Source organism: Onychomys torridus, chromosome 19 (assembly GCF_903995425.1).
Source record: "Onychomys torridus chromosome 19, mOncTor1.1, whole genome shotgun sequence".
Classification (NCBI taxonomy): Eukaryota; Metazoa; Chordata; class Mammalia; order Rodentia; family Cricetidae; genus Onychomys; species Onychomys torridus.
The window spans coordinates 50,935,460-50,951,875 of record NC_050461.1 but is presented as its reverse complement, the minus strand read 5'-3'; positions in this window follow the sequence as shown (position 1 = coordinate 50,951,875).

Here is a 16,416-nt window from a genome sequence, read left to right as displayed (position 1 = left end):
GTGCCCATATTTTGGAGCTTATCCTCAACAGAGTCCAAAAGTAGACAGGGCAGCATTTAATAAGCACCTATCACAGGCAAGCCCTGGTATCAGGCTTCAAAGCATCTATCTAAGAAGATCCAGTTTCAGCATCATATATGGTCCTAGGTCAAGGCAAATGTGGCATTATTCCAGCCATACTGAAAATCCTTCTCTAGTAAGCTAAGTTTAATGTAATAATGTAATATTTCTTAAAATACGAAATTAATGCAGAACTCCAGGATGAACAAAATGTCAACATTTTAAATAAAGGCAGGATCAGTCATGGGGCTGTGCCAAGCCATATTGGAGCCTGAGGCAAAAAGGAAAGTAAGTAATACTGATCTTGTCTTTATTTAAAATGCTGCACATTTGCTCCTGGTGCAAATTGTAACATTAATTTTGATTTTTAAAAATTACTTTGAAATATAATTTCTTCTGACTCCGGATAGGTTTTAATGCCCAGATTCGCCTATCAGGTCTCACCCTTTCCCTGATCTCACCCAGCACACAAGGTTCTTGCCAGGAGAATAGGAGGGGTCAGAGCACACTGGGGGGGGTAGTTGCTAAAATTCCATGTTCTTGCAGAGTTATTCTAAGGATACTATGGGCACCTGGTCCATTGGAATTTGAGAAGTCTGGGGTGCTAGACTGGGAGTCATATTACATCACCTATCTTTAAGGCAGTGACTGGAGGGGATGAACAAGCTATGACGCTAGCAGAGGAGGTAAAGGGAAGCTTAGTGAAGCACAGGCCTGTGGGTATCATTGGAAAGCACACTGAGCAATATGCAGGTGGGGCTTGCTGCGGCTTCGTGGAAAGAGAAGGCCAGCTCGCACATGCCAGAGTATACAACACCCCACCTTGGACCACCTTTTCTCTCTGGTATCTCATATGCTTCATTCTTTCACTGTTAGGTAGCAGTCTAGGATCCGGTTGCAGAATCCTGATGTAACCCATCAGGGTACGCTCCCCACATGGAGAAAGCCAATTTGTTTGGCAAATCTATGTTAGATGAACTAACATGCAACTATTCTCCTTCAGGTGATGCGTGTTTCCCTGTAACTTCCCCCAAGCACACTTTAATCCAGACATGGGATCCCCAAAGTTGGAAATTTGCTGACTTTAGCAAGGCTGAGAATGGATGATGAATTTAGTGTGTCCACCACAAGATACCCCTCAATGTGAACAACATGCACAAATGTCCTATGGCTTTGTCCTGTGCTCTAGGGACAACGGACCCTTTAGAGCTGATTCTTTCTAACGATATTCTGAATCCAAACATGACACAGCACTAGGGTTTGTGGGAAGAAAAGAACAGAAACATTTATGGTGTTTTCTCTTCCTAGGAGGAACTGTTAGGATAAAAAAAAGGATGAGACAGTCTTAAGGGACAACATTGCTGATGTAAACACTGAGGGCTGTAGTTTTGAGGGACGGGGGAGGAGAATCAGTGGTAACTCTATAAGATTTCTAAGACTTGGAGTTGAACACTTAAAGCCTTTATCAGATAATCCCTATATTCTACATTTTGCTTTGCTGAGACAAAGTGTCATTGTGTAGCCAAGGATAACTCTGTTTTCTGTCTCCTGGAAAATGACAGACAATTACTACTGCTCCTGCATCCTGAGGGATTCTGATCTAACAAACTTATTTCTTTAAGTGTTTGGTAGGATGCTCTTCTGTCACGCCCTCAGTCTGTCCCGGAAGTCACCCACTGCTCTATATGTGGCTTTCCCTGTGCTGTTTTTCTACTAGGGTAACTTCGATCATCTGCTGGGCTCATACTATTGGATGCCTACTCTGAGAAGCCTTATGGGCCCCTCCCCTCTAGTACTGTAGAAGTGATGCTATCCCTGTGTTCTAGAACATTCTCTTACGGTTATCTTTCATATCAGAAATACAGCACCCACTGCATGTTAATTTACATTTGTTGTTAATATGACTCCCAGATGTAGTATGAATCTTAAAGGTTCAAAAACAAACCTGAGGCCAGTTATTGGGGTGAATGATGGAAGATCAGAGACACAGAACAAGCCACAGCTACCTCACCTCGCCAGTTCCTCAGCTGGTCTTGTTTCCTCAGACTGCAAGCTTCTGTGTCCTCATCCCAATGGCTCTCAGCTGAACTGTGCTGCTCCGAAGCCTGTAAGTTTAACCAGCCAAATGCTGAACCAGCCAAATGCTTAACTAGCCAAATGCCTCTAGTTTCTGGTCTTCACCGCCTTATATATCTTTCCCTTTCTGCTGTCACTCTCTAAGATTGAAGGCTCGCTTTCTGGAATTAAAGACATGTGTCTCCATGCTGGCTGTATCCTTGAACACACAGAGATCTACCTAGCCCTGCCTCCCAAGTGCTGGGATTATAGGTGTGCACCACCCCCACCCAGCTTCTGCTATGGCTTGCTCTGACCCATTTTCTAGCCACTGCTTTTGAGCTCTGTATCTAGTGGCTGTCTGTTCTCTGACCCCAGATATATTTATTAGGGTGTACAATATTGTGGGGAACACAATACCACCACACCCAGAAGCTTCTTGATTTATGGTGAGTATCATAAATGGTGTTCTCAACTAGACAGAATCTAGAATCACCAGTGAGACAAATCTCTGGGCACACTTGGTAGGGATTATCTAGTTTGTTACCCTCTGAGAATGTCTGTGAGGGATTATCTTGCTTACATTATTATGTAGGAAGATCCACCGTGATTGTGGGCAGTGGACCCTTGTGTGTATAAAATGTTCTAGCTGAGCCCTATCATGCATTCATTCCCACCATCCCCCAGCTTCCTGATCGCAGATACAATGCAACCAACTGCTTCACACTCCTGCTGTCTTGACTTCCTTGCCATGATAGACTTGAGCCGTAACCCAGAGTAAACCCTGTCTCCTTTAAGTTGCTCTGGTGAGAATGTTTTCATACAGCAGAAAAAGAAACTAAGACAAGGGGGTTCTGTTTCAACACAACCAGTGTAAACTGAAAACACTGTAAGCCAAAATACATTAAGTAAAATAGTACCCAGTTTTACTACCACTGGATTTGAGATTCATTTTCAATTTGGTGATGATTGCACTCACACAACCAAAGCTTGGCTCTTTCATGAGGGCAGATGTATGTGTACAGATTCCCCACTCCCCAGTGATGCTGGGCACTGAACAGCAGCTCCCTTACCTCACACCTCCCAGGAAACAACCAATACTCTGTCTAGTATACTGCAATCCCTATAGCGCCAGCAACCCTATAGCCAACATCTGAGGATCCTCAAGTCCCATCCATAAAATGGCATCATGTTTGCCTGTAAGTCTCTGCATGTACTTTGAATCACATCTAGATTACTGTTATAAAGTCTAACACAATGTAAATACCATATACAAGGTTGTCATAAAAGTTTTTAGGCTATGTCAAAGAAAAAGCTGTATGTATTTTATACAGGTGCTATTTTTTTTTTCTTCCTACCCATCTGTGTTCTCATACCGTTTTCTCTTCTTTCACCTTATTTTTTTCTCAAATATTATAGATCCATGTTTGGCTGAATCCATGGATGGGAACACATATGCAGGTCCCACTCTGTTCTGCTATATTCCATGAATCTGAAACCCGTATTTTTTCACTTGCAATGGGCTCACTGGACTGTGACCCTGTCACAGGTTGAGGAGCATCTGTCTACCTAACCTACCAATCTCACAGCTTGGTGACAAAGTCCAGTCGTCTGGATTTCTTGGGCTTATGGGAACTGAGACTTGCCAGCATCAATGCAAGACTGACACACAGTGATTACTTGGGAAAAGTTCCAAGCATGAGAGTCCCAGTGTGGTTTCTTACGAGTTTGTTGCTTTTATACCATCATAAAACAAAAATTGTTATGCCTTCATAAGTTGAGGACTGTCATCCAACAGTATAATAGACTAAATGAAAGTCATTGATTAAACTAACCTATGGGGTTTTAGAAAAGGAAATTTATGACATGAGTAATATTATGAAAAAAATGGATATTTTCTGTCAAAAGGAAGTAGTCCACCAAGAACCAATATTCCATAAACCTCCAGGCATCTTGGGATGCACCTGTTTGCCCAACACCTAGACATTACTGAGACTTTCCATTAAACCTTAATGCTGATTAACCAATATTGTCAGATTGCAAGGTCAAACTCTAACAAACGAATGAGACTTTAGAATAAAAGCTAAGTGAGCTCCCTCCCCGACTTGCTTCTAGCCCTATTTGGGTTGTACTTTGCCCTTTTATGGAAAAAAAAATTGCCAAGTTACTTTTCCTTTGTTTGTGCATTTTTTGTGTGACACCAAAATTATTCATTTCCGACATGTTACAGAATTAAAAGCATAAAAGGCAGTTCAATTAGTTGTATTTTTTTTTCTTAATCTACAGAAAGCAAGTTATTCACTGTTATCTATTTTCAGAATATTTGAGTGGAAGGAAAATCATGATTGGTTTGGAGTTTCACAAAACCAGATAACTCATCATAAATAGTGTTACTGTCAGAGGCACAAGATAGAATCATAGAAAATGTGTTAATAAATATTATAAAATTTATTTTCAAACATTCACACACACATGCACACACACACACACACACACACACACACACACACACACACACTCATAAGAAAACCTGACAGTAGGAAAACAGGTTGTTAGGAATTAGCATCCCTTTTTAAATATGAATTTCAGTGTGAATATCAAAGTTAAGAATAAAACAAAACACAACAAAAAGCAGTTTGACTTTTAAAAATAACATTTTAGGTTCTCCCTTTACTTCTTTCTCCCAAGTGTCAGAAGCCAAGGGCAAAATGTGTCTCTACTTAAGGTTTTCCATCATTTGTCACTGTTTTATTATAATCTTAGCATTGTTTAAAACACCAATGTATTTTTTTTTCCTTTTGGCCATGAAAATGGATGCGTAAGTGCAGGAAGACCATGCATATGATTAGCATAATAATGGAATATGCTCACAAAGCATTGGCTCATCTCGGCTTCTCTGACCTTCAGCACTTCAGCTGGAGTTAGAACAGCTCTGGGTTTTCAGCCTTAGTATGCAAAGGTGGGTGGGGAATGGCATAATTTCTTGAAATCATTGCCCTTAGAGAGTGACAAGGTGTAAATTTCCAAAATCTTTGAAATTTCCATCCACCAGCTGAGTTCTGATATGTTGCGGAGTGTAGAACAGAACCCTAGTTAAGGATTTATCTCAGGCTCTGAGCCTCAGGCCGGTGAACACCCGTGCTGTGAAGGTGAAAGGCACGGGGTCTCCAGAGCTAAAGGGCCATCCACATCAATTTGGAGGCAGCAAAGTGGCATCAGCCCTGGGAGAGCTATTTACACTCCCTTCCTGCCCAAGAATTATGATGCTGTAACCAGGACGGAAGCAAGCAGAGTTGAAGGGGCTGCTCAGAAATATAATGGTCATTTATGGCTAAAGTACCCCCATAACAGTAGGTCCCTCGTTCTCATCTGCAGAATGCATGAAGAATTTGCAATGAAAGCTACGCACGCACACAACATAGGCCCCCTGGAGACCTTCTGCAGCATGGCCATTCATATTAAAGCAAGAAATGGCATTCCCTTTGCTTAACCGATGGGAGATGGGATAAAACCATGGGGCCATCATCAATTCTAGCCTCGCCCCATAAACACTGACAGAGAGGGCTCAACCCACCACTGACACCTGAAGCCGTATCATCTCACAAGCAAATCAAGGGAATGGGAGGAGAACGTGAAGGAAAATAATTAGACAACATTTATCATGCAATTCGTGAGAGTGTCGTGTTTTGCAGCAAACATAAATTATAGTATTGCGTTATCAAGATAATAATTTGTTTTTGTGACAAAAAAATCACACCATTATGTGTTGCATCTGTATTATTTTTTAAATTAGGCTTTTTAATTACAGAGATAAATTATGTATGTAAGAATCTCACTTTGAAAATTTTATACAACATGTCATCTAAGATCCTATTAAATGTTGGAATCTGTTCCTATTATATCTAACTGTTTTCTGGTATCAAGAATTAACTCTTTGCTAGGTGACTGAGACACCTTCCTTAAACATCCCCATTACCTGGAATCCCTTTCGCCCAGGGATAATCCTGGTGAGGATTAATAAGAATAAGGACTCCTCTGGGTGACCCCATGAAGTTCAGCTTATGTTCCTTCCTTCCGGAAGGCTGTTCAAAATGTTGCAGAATTCTCTGTGTCTTAAGAGAAATCTGTTTCTCCCTCCCTAACAATTCCCTGAAGATTTACAGAAGCCAAAAATTGAAGCTGGTCTAAAGTCAAAGATGACAATAGAACTTTCATCTAGTACATCTGGGGACACCAGAGCTTTGAGAGAGCATCACAACTGACTCAAATTCCATCACGTGAACAACCAACTTCCATGGGTCTCAGTTCCTTGTCTATGAAAGAAGGATAATCCAAACCCCTGTGCAACATGGGGGTTGAATGAGATAATGTTCTGCAGGGCCGGTAACAAGCCCGGGGAAGAGCAAGTATTGGATGAGAAAGTCATCCCTCTTACTTTGTTTCAAAGCAATGACTGGAGACCAGCTTCGATCCAAAGCTCTTCATTTGAGTTTCTTTCATTTCCAAATGGCCCATGTCGGCCTCACATCTGTGCTTGATGTTGTTTCTCAGGAGATAATGAGTTTAATAAGGCCCACTTTTGGAGCCAAGTCAGAAAAGACAATTTGGAAAAGTGTAAGCTCTGTGGTCAGGGAAGTGTCCTGAGCTATCCTTTCCATCATTCATTTGTTGCAGGCAGAGAAATGTCAAGTCCGTCTACATCTCCCCATCTAGTTATAATCTGCTTCTGCAGCTGGGGATTCTGGGCCTTGAAGTCAGCAATGAGTGGAACAAGGGGCAGTGATCTCAGAGAGTTTAAAAAAAAAAAGGAGGGCATCAGCTGCCTGGAAGGATAGAGCATTAGCTATATAGCAAACACACACTTGCCTGATTTCTTACATAGACTTTGCTAATTCTACATTTGAAATGGTTTCCTAAAGTTTTGAAAATGCATGGCTCCCTTGGAGGAATATAGAAATCTTAATGAGTTGATGAAATTCTTCTCCAGTTAACAACAAAAAAAAAAGAAAGAAAGAAAGAATTTTTTTCCTTTATCATATCTTTTCCATTAAGCATATCCCCTCATAAATTAGTAAGATTAAGAGCAATTGTATTGTCAGAAGCAGTGGAGAAAGAGAGAGAGAAAGGGGACATTATCTAGGGAAAACATATGCTTTTCAGATCAAGTATGTGTGCATGGGAAAGGAGCTTAGATCACAAGACTAGACATCAGTAGAGTGTAATTGCAAGAAAAAGTGAATAAGAGGTCAAGGCTGAGTGCAAAATAGTCCCACATTTGATTTTCAAACAAGAGCAAAACATGAGATAGTGATTTCCAATGGAGATTGAGAACAGAATGGTCTGTTTGCCTCTTAAGTTTTGGAAGAGAAAGCTAAAAAAGATTTATTTACCATAAGAGAAGCCACAGTCAATGCCCTTCACCTGCACAATTTCTGCACTATAAGAACCAGGGTTAAAATGGAGTTCATGGCACTGGAGAGATGACCCAGCTGTTTAGGAGGGCTTGCTCACAACCACCTGTAACTCCAGCCTTGGAGAATTTCAAGGCATTCAGATTGCTCTCTTCTGGATTCCATGAGTACCTGTAGTCCTGTAATGCATGCGCGCACGCGCGCGCGCGCGCGCACACACACACGACTGGGGGGGGTACCAATACATACATGAATAAAAATAAATCTTTAAAATGGAACTGATGTACTTAGAGAACAGGCTCTAAGAGTGGTCAGCTTTACCAGGGAATTAATAGAAGTTATACTCAGACACATGAATGATAATACTGATCAAACTATGTCTCGGGAAGACCCATCCCCTCTCATTTTTGAGCGAAACACTATATTCTCCAACTTGTATGAGGCAGGTGTACAATTAAATTGCTTTGCTATTGGGTGCTTAAGTATCTAAACAAGACAAAGACATAACATTTCAAGCCAGGCATGGTGGTTGAGGAAGGAGGATTGCCTTAAGTTTGAGACTATCAGCTCTACATTCTAGCTGTCTGGGTTACAGTGTAAGACCCTATCTCAAAAAAGATCCAAAGAAAAAGTAAATAGGTAGATGGGTGGGAAGATAGATAGCAGACCAAGACAGATAGATAATAGATTAAAAAATTTTAAGTCACCAAAACAGTGAGTTCAAATCAATCATTGACTGTAGCATGTTAGCAGCTAACCTCCTTCCCTTTCCTTCTCTTTGAAATGCCACAGCAGAGCCATTGCCCCTCCTCTGACTTCCATGATAACTGGCTTACTGTCTTATACTTTTCTTATCTGTAATATGGACACAAGTGGAAGCTGAAAGCCATGTGGATTTGTACTTTTTTCAAGCTGGGGGTAGGTTTCACATCTTCAAGTCATCAGAAAAATTAAAACAATATTATTTGGAGTCACAAACTACTATATGCATATTTTTGTGGCTACATTTGAAAATAACACAAATTCAGATTTCAAGGTCCACAAACAGTTTAATGGACTCAGCCAAGGTGCCCTATCTGATATGGCTTTTGTACTATGAGAGGAAGGTTAAGTAGATATGTAAAAAAAAAAAAAAAAAAAAAAAAAAAAAAGACTATAAACCCTGATTATATACAGGTGACTTCTGGCTGAAAAAAAATTCAGGCTTTAGGGTCAGATCCATACCCTCTGTCCAATCCTCAGAAGGTTAACCAGCCTCAGTTTCCAGATATGCAAACAAACGTAGACTCCCCGCCACCCCCACGGTATAGATGATGAGTGGTCTCCTCTATGGTACATGCAATGAACATCTTCAGCATCCCACCCTCTCCCTGCCACCACCCAGGGAGATCCTCTCCCTTTACTCCCAAAGGGAAGCCTTCCTGAAACACCCACTTGAATCCATTTTAGAATTAATTACTCTTTGGTTTTCTCAACACAGCTCCCCTTTGTAGATGCAGTGAGGCTGATGGTTCCTGCTTCTATGTCTAATGTGACTTCTGTGTGTTCCTCTGAGAGCATTTATAGTTCCATTGGGACAGTCCGGGATCACTCACTAAGAAATTAGTATGTCTTCCTTTCTAAAGCTAGGAACACAGGGTAAAAGAATACCATAGAACCAGGAGATCTTTTCCCACTGTGAATACTTTGAGCTGTCACCAAATTCTTGCAGTCACCAAGGTCATATGGAATTCTGATGACCCATTTCCCCTCTTCTGCTCTGCCATATCCTTCAGCTCCAATCTATCACCCTGCTTCTGCCAAGCTGGTCTGTCTTGGAATAGCATTCCCTGGTCCATCCTCCTGCAACCCAGCTCTGGTCATATCATTCCCCTGGCAGCAAACTTTCCAGAATGCTTTATTATGTCTCCAATTAAATGCAAATCCTGAGCTAACCCTGCATCAAAGGCCTCTAACAACTTTTGGCCAGGCTCCTTTTCAATCTGCTTTCCTACTGAGCTCTACCTAAACTTGACTGTCATCTTTCTCAGCCATGGTATCCCTTGCCTCCTCCTATCTCCTCTTGTCCTAAACCAACCTGTTGTCCTAGAATGTTCTTTGTTCCAACATGACCCAAACCTGCCTTTGCTTCAGGATTCTGTTTAACACCAACATCTCAGGGAAGCATGCCCGGACAGTTGGAACTCTCGGTAAGTCATTCTCTCCTCTGCATCACATGACACCTGGCTTGCTTTCTGGCAGGATTTCTTCTCTTGGTTCTCAGACTGTAACGCTGTGTCTGGATGTCATATAATGGGAACACTCCATGGCAGAGAGACTTCAGTCTTATTCTTGTTGGTTCTGTGCTGTGTGACCCTTGGCTAGTCATCCATTTTCTTGCCTCAGTTTCCTTATTGGTAAAATGCCCAACATATCACTTATTGGGGAATTTAATGAGGTAATGCATATAAAGACTTTGGTATAGAATCTACCAGACGAAGGTTATTTTTTTTCCCTTTCTCTTAAAATGTAGGGTATCTTTACTTCCCTGATGGCAATCAAGCAGCTAAGGAAAGATTTGTGTTTCATGAATGAGTAAATATTCCCTGAAAAGGGCTTAAAGTAGACATTCAAAACAAAGCAAACAGCAACAAACATACAATTTTCCCCCATGAACTAAGATAATAATGGGCTACTATTCAAATACACGTAGACTATTATATTAGTCAAATACACATGAATGCAAGAGAACAGGTTGAAAATTGAATGTCTGTAACTACAGAACATTGGAAATCAGCTAAGAGTATTGTGTAGATAAACTAAAGGATGATAATCCCTTCAAATTTCTTGAGCTCACTAATTAACAGAAGATTTGAGGCAGTGAAATAATGAAATACAATACGACCTTGACAAAAGAAATTAGCCACTAAATTGATCAAAGCACTTCTTTATTGGTAGAATCCAGAAAAAAAAAAAAAAAAAAAAGTCATGTGCTGAGTTTCTAGTGGTTATGGATGCCTTAAAGATGAGAATGTTGCTCATACTCAGTGGGGAGCCTTGATGTCTATTGTCCCACAAATGAGAATCTCAATTTTCAGCCTAAGGGGTCTTTTTAGGAGACACTGCGGGCTCATGGTTCCTTGGATTATTTACACTCCTTGCCAGAAGAAACTGAGGTACATTGAAGAGTTTGACACAGACTTACAAAGAACCATTATTGTTCTCTTAAAAACACAGGGAATTATTTCTGTACCAAGGACTGTCTTAGCCACCATCAATCCGGGAACGGTGCAGGGGAGGGGAATCTAAGGACTAGTGCATTAATATACTGTAAGAGCAAAACTATAACCCAGAATTCTAAATATGCATTGAGTTGTGTGATTCTATCATTTTTTTATAGTCGACCTTGTAAATTAAAATTTCACACATTCACATTTTCTAATATTTAAGTTTACTTTGGAAATTCTTTGATTCATTTTTATTCACTGTTTACCACTGCTGGCCAGGAAGGTCTAAAAAGCCTGACAGTGTGTCTTTTGGATCTGTAGAAAAACCAGAAATAGATGTGAACTCCTGAGGGAACTTGTGGTTACTTCACTTTCAGGAATTTCTCCTTAAAAACTGCTTCATGATAAGAGTAAGAGCTTTTGAAAGGGGGTGGGGGGCATGTCAAAGTCAGGTGGAAAGCTGGTGCAAGGGAAACTCCCATGAGTCTACAAAGATGACCCTAGCCATGACTCCTAGAAATAGGGGATACATAGCCTGAACTGGCCACCTCCTGTGACCAGGCAAGACTTCAAGTGGAGGGACTGGGAAACCAAACCAGCCACGTAACCTTAGACCTTACAGTCTGTCCTGCCTATGGGATATGCTGGGATAAAAGTGGTCCAGAGATTGTAGGAGTGGTCAACCAATGACTTGTGCAGCCAGAGAACTATGGCATGAGAGTGAGCCTATTCTTGACAATGCCTATAGTGCCAGGACCCAGAGGCTGGATGGCTCAGAGACCTAGCATAGAACCAAACATGCCTAGAGGAAAAAAATATCAATGTAATGATGCCTAACTATATTCTGCTATACTCATAGAATGGTGCCTAGACCAGTCATCATCAGAGAGGCTTTATCCAGCAAATGATGGAAACAGATGCAGCTAAACATTAGGCTGTACTCTGGGAACCCTGCTGAAGAGAGAAAAGAAGGATTATAGGAGCCAGAGGGGTCAAGGACCTCATAAGAAAACCCACAGAATCAGCTAACCTGGCTCATAAGAACTCACAGAGACTGAACCGACAACCAGGGAGCCTACATGAGACAGACCTAGGCTCTCTGCATATATGTGACAGTTGTGTAGCTTGGTCTTCTTGTAGGACTCCTAAAAGTGGGAGCAGGGGCTGTCACTGCCTCTTTTGCTGGCTTTTGGAACCCTATTCCTCATATTGGGTTGCCTTGCCCAGCATTAATACAAGAGGAGGTGCTCAGTCTTACTGCAACTTGGTATGCCAAGCTTTGTTGCTACCCATGGGAGACCTGGAGACTTGCCCTTTTCTGAACGGAAAGGCAGAGGAGTGGATTGGGTTGGGGACAGAGGGGAGGTGGGAGGGTGGAACTGAGAGGAAAGAAGGAGAAGAAACTGGATGTAAAACAAATATATAAGAAAAAAGAGTAAGGACTTCTCTGGGAGGGTGGGGGAAGTTCTAAGCTTTAGAAATAGCATGACTTGGGAGCTAGTTGCCAAGATTACAGAACTGCCTGTCATGATTATATCTTTAGATCACAACATAGCTTAGACTCAGATGAGGACCTCAACCTTCATCCAAATGGGTTCTTTTATGAGACTCTGTGGTCCAATGGAACCTTGGATTATTTACAGTCAGTCCTTGTCAGAAGAAAGTGAGAAGCCCATGAACTGTGGACTGGTGGCTGTGGAGCCCCCATGGGGCTGGACTAGGCCCTCTGGATACGGAAGATGGTTGTTTGGCTCAAACCATTTGGGGGCACCCAGGCAGGGGGATCGGGATCTGTTCCTGGTCTATGGGCAGGCTTCTAAAATCCGGTGCCTGTGGTGTGACACCTTGCACAGCCTTAGTGCAGTGGGAAGGGGCTTGGACTTGCCTAGTCTCAGTGTGCTGGGCTTTGCTGATTCCCCATGGGAGACCTCAATTTAGGGGATGTGGGGATGCAGAATGGCTTGGGAAAGAGGGCTAGAGGTGGGAGGAGGGAGGAAGGGGGTCTGTGGATAGCATTGGAGTGAGTAGAAAATTTCTTAATAAAGAAAAATTTTAAAAAATGTGAGGCACATTGAAGAGCTTGATACAGATTTACAAAGAGCCACTATTTCTTGGCCAATGGTTATGAAGCCAATGGTCATAGGTGAAGCTCCTTCTGTGGGAAAATGGCATTGCCCCCAGAACATCCAACAGCCAAAGTGTGCTCAATTAAGGAAAGAAGAGAACAAAATAAGAATAATTGATGTGTTTTATCTTCTAGGAAGAGTCAGTGGTTCATCATATGAAAGAATCAAATTATATGTCAGAAAAAATAAAGTCTAAGAGATAGAGTATATCTGAAAGCCAAGTTCCGGAGTGCACACTAAACGTGGGACAGGCTAAGTGTTGAATTTGGAAAGACCACTTGGTCATCAAAGGCTACAGGGTAGCATCTGATTAAAAAGAGGAAACTGGAACTAAGAAGAATCATTTGTTCAAAGCCACAGAGTTTAAATTGAAATGGAGTGGCCATCTATTCCTACCTTGCATGGTGGTGCATATGTAACCATTAGCAAACACTAAGTGTATGTTTAATTATGAAATAAAGGCCGTGTGTTCCTTTCTAATTGACTGGGTGAAAGAGAAGGGCTCCCCACCCCCCCCCCCCCCCCCCCCCCCACCCCCCGTGGTTCTAATCCAGGTTGTTTACATTCACAGCTTTTTCTCAAGAAATCAAATCTCCAACGTGGAGAACTGTTAGTTGTGAGGACAAAACATTTTGGAAATGCAGCTTGTTTTGTAGAACAGGAGATGTGATAATTTATTCCGTTGTATCAAAATATAATAACGCCGGAGCCAACTCTGGTATTAAAATCACACTCTACCCAAAGGGGAGAAAGACAAGCTGAGGAGTGGTTCAAATTGAATTTCAGCCCTGTGTTATGGTGCTTAACAAACTCTGAAAGTCATCAAGCACAGGACTTTGATCTTAATCATGCATCCTTGTGCCTAAAAATACTTGCTGATGATTCTTAGCACAGTTAGAGATGCCTCTCGAAAAATACTGAGGACTCTTGTTAAGAGTTCACATGTCCTGATCAATGCTTACTCCATTAATAAGTGAGGCTCCTGTTTATTGGAAATGGTTGTCTGCAGGGTGTAGATTCTGTTCCTTTTTCTTATTAGGTGCCCTGAAATGGTGAACATTTTCTCCTTCTGTATTTAAAAGGCAGAGAAGCAAACGTCTGAAACGCAGCTAAAGTAATCCCCGCTCCATGTTCTATGCAGATAACAATACCTTCATAATTAAAGGACTATTATTACTATTTAATTGTCTGTTTCATTGTTTAATGAATAGGAACTAGTTAATTATGGTGATGGGGAAAGACAAAGGACACTTTTCAAATGGGGGATGCAAAGCTCTAGTTTTCACAATGTGGGCTGCAAACTGCTTTATGCATACTTCTGAGCATCAGAACCTAGATTCACACATCCTTGTCAAATTATGAATCCCTTTCAACATGATTTGAAAATGTGTTCAAGTGGGACTTTTTTTAATCAAGTTTTGCATATTTAAATGATATCACATTTATCTCTTGAAGGTTGGAAGGGGCTGTTTTGGATTTATTCATATAAGAGTCAAAGGTCAAAGCATCTTTTCTAACAACTTGAGCAGCAAGGGCAGCTTTCAGGCAACTGAGGTCTAGGACCCACAGAAGAAGAGGCATAGAACACTGATACACTTGTCCCAGCAGCAGTCTACCCTAGAGCTTACTTACTTGCCACTAACCTTGTTGAGAAATAATGTCTTGCTTTTCTTACCATCAATAACATGGCGATATATTTGTGTGCTTTAATGGCTATAGGTACCATATTGAATGGCACCTTCTCCATAAAAGGGCTTTCTTTCTTTGAAATGCATTTTTATGTTTTCCCTTTTGTTCACATTGTAGCCCATGAAACACATCATTTACCTATTGGTTAATTTTATTCATTTGGAAACAAAAACGTTGAACAGCCTGACTTGATCTGTGGTGCAGATGCCTCACTAAGACTTCTAGAAAGATGAACAGTTGCACAGCAGAGTCATCGGCACAACTTCGATGGTGGATGCTAACACTTGGCCAAAGTAACAGACAGGGAACTAGGGATATTGGAGGGACCACTCCGATCTCAATAATCGACATGTAGAGACCTGGAGAGAGTCATTGTGTACAAGAATATGTTCGTATGATTACCGCAGCCAGTATTCATAGAGCCCTGGTAATTTTCCAAACACTGTACCAAAATCTGTCCTAAATTGTCTCCTTTAACATACATGGCAACTGTGGGTGCTAGTGCTCTCCCCAATTTGCAGCAACCCTAATGAGGTTGCTGAGTGTTGGACTTCAAGTCACACACTTCATAGGCCTAAGAGCTGGCATTTGAACAGATCTTGAGGTTCAAAACTCCAGAAATTTCAAAACAGGTCTTAATGTAATTTTTTTTCCAGATAGACCCTCAACTCTAGATAGATGTATACTAACTGATTTTTTAATTGAATTTAAAGTTTGTATCAGATACACACAAGGTCATTTCTGGCTAAGAGATGGGGAGAGCAGGCGGTGCTTCTAAAAGATACTTAGTGGGAGAAATGGTCTTCTCATTACACGGGAGAGAATAAATTCCACGAGAAGACATTGTCCTTCTCAAGTTTTGTTTGCCTTTGTGACACACTAGCAATGCCACCAATGTATGTAAACACCAAGCCTGTCATCCTCTGTCCTCTGCCAAGGCTGACATGCCAACACATACTTTCTACTGTTCTCACTGTGGAACTGAAAATAACAGAAATCAGGCTCACCAGATGCATCGAAATCTCCAAAGTGAGTAAATGCCAAAGAAGGTGGGGAGCGGGTTGGAGAAACTCCAGCATTGTAGCAAACACTTATTAAGCAGCATTCCTTAATAAGAGTCTTGCATACCATCAGTGTCACTAATGTGAATTTCTTCACTTAGAAGCAACATCGCATAGGACATATCGGAATACTCTGGTCACTAATATTGACCTCCATAGGTTTTTCATCTGACATTTTCCTGGAACGAGCCCACCCTTGTGCTTAATATTGATTTTAATATGTCACCTTGCAGTTCAAAACTGTGGTATCGTGTCATTATGTGTACTGGAAAGTATTAAACTAGAGGTTTCATATCAATTGAGTTCCACTTTGGCCGAAAATACCATGTGTAGGAAGTGCATTTCTATCTGTTTATTCCATCTACACTAACCCTGTTCTGTTGTCCAGCATGAGATAAATCAGCAGCGATGCATCTAGAAATCCCTCATGTCTGAGATTGGGGAACTAGCCTTTATGGATTTCTTTAGAGATCTGAGGATTAAACTACAGCGATGATGGCTTACTGGGTAATCATGCTACTATAAGAACTCTCATTCCCTAGCATTGGTATAATTTTGATTATACCACAAAGCTCAGTGTATCCTACATATAACTTAAGGAGACAAAATGAGTGGACAAATCAGAAGTAGGTTAAATTTATGGGGGCACTGAGGCATTAACTAACATATTTGTTTCATGAAACCATTAAGTTTTAATGAAAATATATGTTCCCTAAAAGTAGTTCTAATTATAGCTATTTTTATAATCTAGTCTTATCACCCATGCCAGATTAGTTCATATATGCCATCCAAGATGTAGGAACATTGA